Source organism: Pan paniscus, chromosome 3, assembly GCF_029289425.2.
Source record: "Pan paniscus chromosome 3, NHGRI_mPanPan1-v2.0_pri, whole genome shotgun sequence".
NCBI classification, from domain to species: Eukaryota; Metazoa; Chordata; class Mammalia; order Primates; family Hominidae; genus Pan; species Pan paniscus.
In genome coordinates this window covers 138,565,428-138,577,852 of record NC_073252.2, presented here as the reverse complement: position 1 = coordinate 138,577,852, position 12,425 = coordinate 138,565,428, and the positions used below count along the sequence as shown (strand labels likewise).

Sequence of the window (12,425 nt, the reverse complement as noted above, 5' to 3'; positions counted from 1 at the left end):
AAGGAACATACTTGCTGAATGCAATCACTGGTATTGTAGGGTAATTAACCATAGCCATTTCAACACATGAACCCAAAGTCTCAGTGGCTTAACACAATGAAAGTTTCTTTCTCACTCTGGTAGAGTCGTGTTGGGATCATGTGGCCTCCTCCATGTGTAGTGACACTCTCTGGAACACAAGGCCTCCAAGGTCAGCATACAAGGGAAGAGTGTGAGGGTGGAGCACATCTGTGTTTAACTTCCTTGGCCCAGAAGTGGCACACTCCACCTTCCATTTCACTCACACTTAGTCGGCCAAGACTAGTCATGTGGGCCCAACCTCACTGCAGAGGAAGCTGGGAAATGAAGAGAGTTGTGTGGAATACTTGGATGTACTAAGTATATATCCTAGCACAGTACTTCCTACTGAGTAGGGATTCTTTATTTCTCCTGTTGATAATCAGTAATGCTGTGCTGTGCTTAAAATAGTAGTCAACAATCTTGCTTTGGCTGGTCCGAAGGTCATGAGCTATCTCCATTGATCACAGTCAGTTGCAGATGGAACTCCTTTTCTACTCTTTCCCCACTTCTCACTACTGCACTTGACTAGTCTTAATTTTTTTTTTTTTTCCCAGACGGAGTCTCACTCTGTCACCTAGGCTGGAGTGCAGTGGCGTGATCCCGGCTCACCACAATCTCCACCTCCCAGGTTCAAACAGTTCTCCTGCCTCAGCCTCCCCAGTAGGTGGGATTACAGGCACCTGCCACCATGCCAGCTAATTTTTGTGTTTTTACTAGAGATGGGGTTTCACCATGTTGGCCAGGCTGGTCTCAAACTCCTGACCTCAAAGCAATCTGCCCACCTCGGCCTCCCAAAGTGCTAGGATTACAGGTGTGAGCCACTACACCCAGCAAAAAAAATTTTTTTTAATCTTGCTTTTATTGGATCTCTCATAAGAACTTCTAGTCCAAAATGGCCAAGTTTTTTTTTTGTTTTTTTTTTGGGACGGAGTCTTGCTCTGTTGCCCAGGCTAGAGTGCAGTGGTGTGATCTTGGCTCACTGCAACCTCTACCTCCCAGGTTCAAGCGATTCTCCTGCCTCAGCCTTCCAAGTAGCTGGGATTACAGGCTCATGCCACCACGCCCAGCTAATTTTTGTATTTTTAGTAGAGATGAGGTTTCACCATGTTGGTCAGGCTGGTCTTGAACTCCTGACCTCAGGTGATCCACCCCCCTCAACCTCCCAAAGTGCTGGGATTACAGGCATGAACCACTGCACCCGGACTTTTTTTTTTTTAATATAATTTCTTTTTTTGTAGAGATGGTGTCTCTCTGTGTTGCCCAGCCTAGTCTTGAACTCCTGGGCTCAGGTGAGCCTCCTGCTTTGGCCTCCCAAAGTAAAGGGATTGCAAGCATGAGCCACTGCAATTGGCCCAAAATGGCCAAGTTTTTGTTTGCGTGTGGCTTTTAAAATAACCATAAGAAAAGCAAGGGCTCTATATGAACACTTTTTTTAACTTTTATTTTTTTGCCTCTACTTGATTTACAGGAAAGTTGAGCAGATTGTTCAGAGAACTCTCATCTATACCACCCCCCATGCAGAGTTTCCTCTATTATTAACATCTTACTATGGTACATTTGTTATAATTAATGAACCAGTGTTGATACATTATTTGTAAGTAAAGTCCATTGTTTGTTCAGATTTCCCTCATTTTCTTTTTCTGTTTCAGTATCCCATCTGGTATAACATTATAGTTAGTCGGTCATATCCCATTAGGCTCCTCTGGGCTGTGGAAGTTTCTCAGATTTTCCTGGGCTTGGATGATCTTGACAGTTTTGAAAGATACTGATCCAGTATATTTTGGCATGCTCCTCAGTTGGAATTTGTTTGATATTTTTCTCATGATTAGACAGGGGCAGTAGATTTTTGTGAGGAAGATCACAGAGATAAAGGGCCATTTTGTTTCACCATGCTAAGTGTACATTTTATCAACATGATTTATGACCGCAGGCCTCCTTGATCACCTCCCTGAAATAGTGTTTTTTTAGGTTTGTCCACTGTAAAGTTGCTCTGTTCTTTCCCTTTTCAAAGTATTCTCTTTGGAGGGAAATCACTATGTGCAGTCCATACTTAAGGAGTAGGGATTTTTCTCTCCTTTAGGGTAGACTATCGACATAATTTATGGAGAATTCTCTTGCACAGTAAATTTATCTTTTCTCCCTCATTTATTTATTTAATTATTTATGTCACTATAGACTCATGCCTATTTATTTTGTCTTCTGGGTTATAATCCAACATTACTTTATTCTTTGCTCAAATTGTTCCAGCTTTGGCCATTGGGAGTTTTTTCAGTTGACTTCATTCATTTTTAAAATTGATCTTTACTTGGTAGGAGGTGCTGTGCTGGGATCTAAAAATATAAAGACAATCATATTTGGTCTCTGCTCTTGAGAAACGTACAGTCTAGTGAGGATACAAGTAAATAGTCAATTACAGCCCAGTGTGAACCAGTGCCTTACAGTTCCATTTAATTTCTGGGCATCCAACTAAAGAGAGGAATATAGTCTAGCCTCCTGCAGAATTAGACGAGGTTATCTGGGTGTGATTTCAGGCTGCTGGCAAGCTCCATTGCCTGGGTAATTCTCCTTCAAGGATTTAGTAGTACCTGAAATTCTAACATTGTAATTATGTCTTCCCCTCCCCCCCCCCACCCCCGAGGTGAAGTCTCACTCTGTTGCCCAGGCTCGAGTGCAGTGGCACGATCTCAGCTCACTGCAACATCTGCCTCCTAGGCTCAAGCGATTCTCCTGCCTCAGCCTCCTGAGTAGCTGGGATTACAGGCACGCCCTGCCAGTTTTTGTATTTTTAGTAGAGACGGGGTTTTACCATGTTGGTCAGGCTGGTCTCGAACTCCTGATCTCATGATCCGCCCACCTCGGCCTCCAAAATGCTGGGATTACAGGCATGAGCCACCGTACCAGACCATAATTATGTCTTTTTAAATGTATTCTGAGATGCAAACAGCCCAGCGAATGACAATTGACTATAACCATTGTTTACACAGCCCATGAACGAAGGCATGGCTTCAAGGTTTAGAGCAGCGGGAAAACCCATCTAGAAGTGAAGAATGGGGATTGAGTGAGAGGAAGGTGATAAAGGATTAAGGAGGAGGAAGCTGGGACTCTGACCTGGACAGACTTACCAGTGTAACCTAGGCTCCTGGAAGACAGTGTTCCAGTCTTCTCTGCACGTTTACCCACCACAGAGGGAGCCCGTAGAAGGGAAAGTGCCATCTGGCCTGCCGTAGTTGATTGGGAAAGCATCACATTTAGTTGGCAAACAATCTAGAATCGTTTCATAGTCAGCAGATGAAGAACTAAAAAGAAAGAAGTTAAAAGTTAGGGAGAGCCACCAAACCCCTCCACCTCATGACGGTGTGGAAAGGACGCTGCAGCCTTCTTGCTCACTTTCCAGCAACCCCACCATGAGTGCCAAACTGCCTGAGAGATCCTTTGCAGGCAGCAGGTCTTCAGAGCCCTCAGATCTCTCCTTACAGCCCTCCAGGCTCGGTCTTCCCACCTCAATTTCTGGTGATGTAAGGAACTGGTTTGTGTCTCCTGTGACTTTTCCTCTGCCCCTGAGCCATTACCTTTATTGTCATTGACATTTATAATGTCACTGCCTGACGTTACTACTCCTCAGTCTGATTCTGGGGCTTTGCCATGGTATTGCTATGAAACAGATCTTCCTGTGAATACTCCTATGAGATAGAATTGGATGTTACAAAGCTGAGTTATTCCTGAATTATTTGCTGAGCCAAGGCTAAGGAACACTACACTGTGAATGCTGATGGCATAAATTATTGTCCAAAGAGATGTGTAGTTTTCTTTTCCCAGTGACACCTGTTTCATTATAATAAACCCAGAATGGTTTTAGTTTTTGTATATATTGATTACCCATAGAGATAGCTCCAGAATTTCCTTATGGAAGACTGCACAGAAGGAAGTGACAGGCGTTGTGAAAGTGGTTTTTTGTTGTTGTTGTGTTTTGTTGCATTTTGTATATTTTTTTGAGACAATGTCTTACTCTGTCACCTAGGCTGGAGTTCAGTGGCATGATCTTGGCTCACTGCAACCTCTGCCTCCCAGGCTTGAGTGATCCTCCCATCTCCACCTCCCAAGTAGCTGGGACTACAGGCACACACCACCGTGCCCTGCTAATTTATTTATTTATTTTTTTGTAGAGACAGGGTTTTGCCATGTTGCCCAGGCTAATCTCAAACTCCTGTGCTCAAGCCATCCGCCTGCCTCAGCTTCCCAAAGTGCTAGGTTTACAAGTGTGAGCCACCACACCAGGCCACCTATTAATTGTTCTTTCTTACTGATTTCCATTTAAAATCCAAGTTACTGGCTCCTTTTCATGATAAGATTTTAAGAGCAGAAGCTTCTCCCTTAAGATTTTTAAAATATATCTGTATCTTATTGTTTGTAAATTTAATGTTATTTTTCATAAACTACAAAGTTAGTATGGCATAGGAAAATATATTAAAAACTTCTAATTTTTATGAAATTTTGCTATAAAATTTTTTATAGCAAAGGATTTTATGAAATATTTATAGGATTTTATGAAATATTGCTATAAAAGAAACTTCTGCAGATAATTGGGTAAGTCTCAATCACTGCCTTGTAGAATCCATGGGATTATAAAACCTTTTTCTATAAACCTTGATCTTGTCATGTGTTTTGTAAATCTTTAATAAGCATAAATTGAATTAAAGGGAGCATCTGCGACCAATGTCTTGACATAGACCACATAGAGCAGTAGTAGTGTTAGTGGTAAGTCCTAGCTGTATGATTTGCCTTAGACTTGAGCCACATGAAATCAGGCAGGAGGACTGTTTCAGACCATCTTACTGCCACTGTAATAAGCACCTGGCCCTCGGCAATATGAATCATATAGAAAGCGGGGTGGAGGTACCAAGAGTTATTTGATGAGACATTATTTTCATATGCCTCTTTTTATCTTTTTTTTTTTTTTTTTTTGAGACGGACTCTTGCTCTGTCTCCAGGCTGGAGTGCAGTGGCACAATCTCGGCTCACTGCAACCTCTGCCTTCTGGGTTGAAGTGATTCTCCTGCCTCAACCTCCCGAGTAGCTGGGATTACAGGCACCTGCCACCACGCCTGGGTAATTTTTGTGTTTTTAGTAGAGATGGGGTTTCACCTTGTTGGCCAGGCTGGTCTCGAACTCCTGACTCAGGTGATCTGCACACCTCAGCCTCCCAAAGTGCTGGGATTACAGGCGTGAGCCATCACGCCTGGCCCGCCTCTTTTTTATCTTCTGTTAGTTTATCCAAGTTGGTCTGAAGAAGTTGATCGTTTACATTTCCTTGACATGGAGAACTTTAATTGGGAAAGGGAGCCAAAAAACTTTCCTAAACAACGACCATTTCATTTCACTAGTACCCAAAATGCGGTTTTTGTTCTTTTTGGCTAATATGCCATTATGTCAACAATTCTAGCCTACAATTAAGCATTATGCTTAATAGTTTGTACAGTAAATTCTACCTTTTATCCAGCCAGTTTTGTTGAGCTGATTTACTGTACTCTGACAATTCTGTCTCTCATGGTTTACCAGTGAATTGACTATTTTGCACCTGGGGCTCACATTGGAGTAAAAATAGGTACAGATATGCCACCAGCAGCTCTTGTTTTGGATATGGTGTTCCAGAGGCAGCAGAGAGTCCAGTCCATTGTCTTCCTTGGCCTTCAGTTGGCACAGGTAGAAAGCCATTTGGCTTTCTGCCCATTATAAGGACTAGAAGGTTCTAACAGTAAGAAGGGTTGGTTATATGATCTCCATGGGAATATGGGCACATAGGAATGCAGGTAATTCCAAGGATATGATCTAAAGAAAGGAGTTCTGTGACAGCTCAGGAGAATTAGAAACAAAGATACAGAAGGAGCTGCTGGCAGTTCCCTCTGGATGCATCTGACCTTCAAAAAGGGCTAATAAAGGAAAGCGTGGAGAGGATGTGTTTGACGGACAGCTCACTGACAACAGTGCCGAACGGTGCCTTGATTTGGCTGTGTATTGATTGAGTTTCCCTTTTCTTTACCATTCCAGAATGTCATCTGGTCCTAGATGGTCATTGTGTTTCAGAAATGAAAGATAGAGCAGCTGTCGTCTTGCCTGCCCCTCTTATTGTAGTAGGATGCAGAAGCAAGGTGAATTGTCCAAGTTCACATTCCTGGTTATAACTAGTTATGTGGTGCTCAGACCAAGCTCTCAGGTCTCCCCACTCCCATCCCAGGACTTCTTAAGTGGCACCATGCTGGCTTTTATAATTAAATATTCTTTTAGTTAGCGGCTGGTAAGACCCAGAGTTTAATTAAAGATTACTAATTGGTTCTGCTCCTATTCTCTACTGTAGATAAAGAAAATGTTGGGTAATTTAGTTGCCTTCTGCATGAGGCAGACGTAATGTGAAAGTTGATAGGTATTTTTATAATTCTTTCTTGGTCTGTGTAACTCAAGGACTATTCTCGTAGCCTTAGCAACACAGTGAGTTAAGAAAGCAAACAAAAATAATTGCTCCTTTTTTCTTCAAGCAATACATGTTTATTGCAAAAATTACAAAATATAGATACATAAAATGAATAAAAAAGAAAACAAAAATACCACATCACAAATCATCACTTTCTAGACTTTAAAAAATCTCCAATATACTTTATATACCTATATATACAAATATATATAGGTATATAATATATACTATGTGTATACTATATATTTACAGTATATATAAATATATAACAGATATGTATTTAAATGCAAATAAAAATGGAAAATAATATATTGAAAATAATTTTTATGTCAATAAAATGTATTTCCATACCATCAATTTTCTTTTTTTTTTTTTTTTTTTTTGAGACAGGGTCTTACTCTGTTGCCCAGGATAGAGTGCAGTGGCATGATCTCGGCCTACTGCAACCTCTAACTCCCAGCTTCAGGTGATTCTCCTGCCTCACCCTCCCGCATAGCTGGGACTACAGGTGTACGCCACCACTCCTGGCTAATTTTTGTATTTTTAGTAGAGATGAGGTTTCATCATGCTGCCCAGGCTGATCTCAAACTCCTGACCTCAAGTGATTCACCCACCTCGGCCTCCCGAAGTGCTAGTATTACAGGCATGAGCCACTGCGCCTGGCCTATCAGTTTTAATAAGTAGATATTTTATGTGAATGTAACATAAATTATCTACTCAGTATGTTATTGGAAATCTAGGGTTTTTTCCCCTACTATTACTGTATTTTGAACAATCTTAGTGAATATTCTCCCAACAAAATCTTTGCACATTCTCTTAATTATCACCTTAGGATAAATTTATGGAAGTAGATACCTTGAATCAAAGAATATACATATAATTAAAATAGCAAAAATAAACAAGTTTAAAAAAGGATATGCATGTAATTAATATGTCTAGCCTGATTGCCCTCCAGAAAGATAGACATTTATGTTCCCACTATCCAGTAAAATAAGGATGTTAACTACTGATTCTTATTGCCAAGGCTGAATGAGTTACCTAGGACTCTCTCTTCTCAAAGTGATTATAAAGCTGTGAGCATATTATTATGACCCATAAGAGATTATAAGCAGAGTTATGTCAGAATCTTATCATAGTTACACAAGAGGGCCTAGGCATATAATATGCACCCTTTGCAAGCAAACATAAGTGTTCCAGGGCCTGAGAGGTTTGTGCTAAATGTATGTTAGTTGGGCAATAGTTAAACAGCTAGTTTCTTTTCTTGACATCAGAAGTTAGAAATATTTTCTGAATCACATTTCAAGATGAGGTCTTTGTGTTCTGCTGCTTATGATAATTCCAAAAGTAACTGTTTGGTGTTTTCTGTGTTCTAAGGACTTGATGTGTATTCCCTGACTTAATCTCTAGCACAAACCAGTGTGTTAAGTGTTGTTCCTTACATATTACAGACAAGAAATCTGAAGGACAAAGAGGTTAAAGTAATTTACCCACGGCCCCAGAGTTAGTTTGTGGCATTGTAGAAGTTTGAAACCAGGTGTACTTTCTCGACATGGTCTGAGGCATTAAGTAATATCGCCTCACTCATAACCAGGCTTCTTCTTATTTCAGATAATTTAACCTTTATTCATACTCACTGCACTTGTAAAACATGTAAGAAGGCAGCAAAGTGTAGCAATTGAGAGTGCAGACTTTGGATGTGTGCAGTGGCTTGTGCCTGTAATCCCAGCACTTTGGGAAGCTGAGGTGGGGAAGATCACTTGAGCCCAGGAGTTTGAGACCAGACTGGGCAACATAGTGAGACTCTGTCTCTATTAAAATAAATAAAGAAATGAAAAAGATTATTAAAAATATAGAGAGAGAGACTTCAGAGCCAGAAAAATCTGGATATGTTTGACAGTTTTTTTGTTGTTTTTTGTTGTTTTTTTTTTGAAACAGGGTCTCACTCTGGAGTGGAGCAAGCCAGGCTGGAGTGCAGTAGCACAGTCACAGCTCACTGCAGCCTTGATCTCCCCATTCTTAGGTGACCCCCTACCTTAGCCTCCCGAGTAGCTGGGACTACAGGCACACACCATCACACCCTGCTAATTTTTGTAATTTTTGTAGAGATAGGGTTTTGCCATGTTGCCCAGGCTGGTCTCGAACTCCTAGGCTCAAGTGATCCACCTGCCTTGGCCCCTCAAAGTGCTGGGATTACAGGTGTGAGCCACCGTACCCGGTCTGTTTGACATTTCGGTAGTTAAGTGTGATGCCTATTCTTGGTAAGCACAAATAATAGAAGGCATTATCATTATCATCTTACTTAACCTGATTATAATTATAACTTTAGTTAGATGTGGATTTTGAAAAAGTATATTTTCATTTGTTTCTAAAAATGTTTCAAATCACCATGTTATTTTTGGGTTTTGTCTTTTGCCCTCTCTGAATATAAGTTTGTAATTTTTCTGGATGTAGAAAGTACAAGGGTGGCTTGGTAAATACAGGGACAGGTTAAATGTTGCTCCAGTGTATGGAGTAATACTCTTGCCTTCATTTGGTATGGAAACTTCAAAATTATCATCTTTGTGACTAAGATTATATTGGATAAGGCCATAATACAGATGATTTATTCATTTGGTTCCCTTTATTTAATTAGCTTCAAGTGCAATTCATGTGAACTCAGTGATCCACATAGCCTGTTCTGAATCTGAAAATACTAGGTCAGTTGCTTTTTAATCCTTGGAGGCTTATTGGGTTTTTGTTTTGTTTTCTGCTTTGTGATGAGTGGTTTTTATTTTTGTATGCACATACAAATGTACCTACACATGTGCATACATACACTTATGATCAATGAGAATTCACCATTTTAGTTATTCTGCAATACAGGTTTTTCTCAAGTTCTGCAGTCCCAGAAACAAAATGTATTATTCCTAGGAGGTAGGAAGAAAAAAATTTATTATGAATCATGCATCACAAAAGAAATATCTGCCAAATATCTATCAATGGAGCCTTAAACCTTTGTTCTTAATCCTCAGAGGCCAGAAGTGATAGAATCATTTTGGAGGTCCATCTTCTATTTATTTCAAGTAGACTTCATGACTTTAAGATAGATTTCAAACTAGATGAATAATTAGACTAGGATGATTTCGTATTTTTCATCATTGCAGACAACATTAAAAAGTTTGCCCAGGTATATATTTAGGGCCTCTGGCCATTACCCTAAAAAACTGCTTGAAATGATAATGGTTCTTATTTTTTAGAAGTCAATGTCTAAACCTTAAGCCCATCAAGTGTTCTAGTTTTTAGCCACAGCAGAGTGCTTTAACTTGCATTTCCTGAAGGATTCTCATACCCAACATCAGGGTTCTTTGTTATTCCAGCTGATTACACAATCGGGTCAGCTTGTTTTTCCTGCTGCATCTCTGTAAATGGGGCCTTTCCAGAAAATCGACAGCCAAGCCCTTCCTTTCTCTTCTGAGTGTCCTAACACAGTTTGTTCAAGCTGCTGGGTAAATAGATCAGTTCCTTGTCAGGGTCATGACAAAGGAGCTTCATATTATCTCACTTTAATAAGTTCTAAGATTTGAATTACTGCAGCGCATGTACTTAATCTGCTTGAGAAATGGAAGAGCCATTTATAAGGAACATTTGGGATTCAAACACATTTCCTTTGGAGTCTCAGGTTTTTAAGGAGTGGTCCAGAAAAAGTGGCATTTGTTCTGATATCTCTGAGAGGTAACTTGGACCCTTTTTTCTGGGGTGAGAAGTGGACAGAAGTGGCCACCTGCTTCCAGAAGTATTTTTTACTGGATTGGCATCTTCAGACGGTGATGGTGAATTCAGTCCTGGCTCGTACTTTTTAGTATCCTCGTACTTTTAGTGACCAGAACCTGGAGCTGGAACACCTGTCCTCACTGCTTCTTTGTGCATTTAGGAAAGTGTTCAGAGAATATGGTGCATTTGTGCAGTAAATATAAATTTTAAGATACTTTTACATTATTCTCCCCAGAAAGTATCTGTTGGGTCTAGATAGGAATCCATAGTTCAATTCCTAAAGCTGCTGTTTACTGATAGCGTTTGTCTTTTTTCTTTTCTAAAATAGCATATGATGATAATGGGTTCATATAATAATACACAAAGTTCTTCTGACTCTTGAGTAGTGCTCTCACCATGCTCTGCCCTTTACCAAGTCGTCACACCAGGACCTTTACTTTTAGAGTTCCTGCTATACTGGTCATAGAATCCTGTCTTCTGAAACTCTTTGTATCTTAGGCTTGGATGTAGCCAGAAGAAACTTCCAAAACCCCTTCTGGCAGTACCGAAGCAGCCCCAAAGCACTGAGCATGCCGAAAGACTTGAAGATCCTGAGACTTATGGTCCCAGCACCTCTCCTATACATGGGAGCAGCGAGTGGCTGGCGATGACTCCAAAAGGCCAGCCTTTTCATGTGACACAAGTGAGGGAGGAAGGACAGGAGACAGAGGACAGAACAAAAACAGCACAAGCAGAAGCAATAGGTTTGGGGCTAGTGCTGGTAAAGGAAGATAGACATGTAGGCATTACCTACCTCATAGCGAGCAGTAGAGAAAAGAGCCAGTGGTGAGAACAATGTTGGAGGTGGATGGTGGGGATTATGGAAATGATGGACAGTGGGCAGTGTGGGACAGCAGGTCCTGAGGCAGCAGAGGAGGCAACAGGTGGGGAAACAATGATAGTAAACCTGAACTTCAATGCAAGATTATTCAGATGACTATTTGAAGATGGGGTGGGAAAGACAATTAGCCTGTGGACTATATAATGTCAGTGAAGGTTGGAGGTACAAGTTAGATGTTTATTGAAGGAGTGCATTCATATGGGCATATACCATTTCTGCTATGGGAGTGTGTGTGTAGTGGGGATGTACATATAGAAATGTGTACATAAAGAAACCTTTATCCTTTCTTTATGCATAAAGCACACAGGCCGGGCACTGTGGCTCAAGTCTGTAACCCCAGCACTTCAGGAGGCCAAGGCTGGCGGATTTCTTGAGGCCAGGAGTTTGAGACCTACTAAAAATATAAAAACAATTAACAGGGTGTGGTGAGACACATCAGTAATGCCAGCTACTGGGGAGACTGAGGTGATAGGATCTCCTGAGCCCCAGGAGTTTGAGGATGCAGTGAGCCAAGATCATGCCACTGTACTGTAGCGTGGGCAACAGAGCGTGACTCTGTCTCAAAAAACAAAAAAAAGGGTGGGAGGAAGGGAAGGGAAGGGAAGGGAGGGGGAAGGGAAGGAAGGGGAGGGGAAGGGAAGGGAGGGGAGGAAGGGAAAAGGGGAGGGGGGAAGGGGAGAGGGAAGGGGAGGGAAGGGAGAGGAGGGGAGGTAGGAGGAAGGGAAGAAAAGGGGGAAGGGAAGGGAAAAAGGAGAAGGGAAAGGAAAAAGAAGGGAAGGGAAAAGGGGGAAGGGAAGGAAAGGGGGAAGGGAAGGGAAAAAGGGGAAGGGAAGGAAAGGGGGAAGGGAAGGGAAAAAGGGGAAGGGAAGGGAAAAAAGGGAAGGGAAGAGAAGGGAAGGGGGGAAGGGAAGGAATGGGAGGGGAAGGGAAGGGAAAAGGGGGAAGGGAAGGGAAGCGGGGAAGGAAGGAGGAAGGGAAGCTTTGAAAGCAGCTTGTGCAAAGCTGATAGGTCTTATGGCTGATGGGCTTTTCTATCCACGACAACCAAGGAATAGTGTTGGATTCCATGGGATTCTGAAAGTAAAGTACCTGGTGTGATAACTTGGTAAAGGGCAGAGCATGGTGAGATACCAGTCAACAGCCAGATTATCCTGGCTGAGCCGAGGCTCAGACTCTACAAGGCATATCTGTGATCAGTGTAGGCAGGGACAGATGAGAGGCAAAACAGAGATGAATTATGCCTCTGGGTCTGCAGAACTCAGTCCTGTG

The 12,425-nt window shown here is 41.6% G+C and overlaps 1 protein-coding gene across 1 annotated transcript in view; it reads left to right on the top strand.

Annotated features, from left to right (window-relative positions):
- Positions 1 to 12,425, top strand: part of TBC1D9 (TBC1 domain family member 9) — a 135,703-nt gene that overhangs the window by 54,846 nt on the left and 68,432 nt on the right. The window lies entirely within an intron of this gene.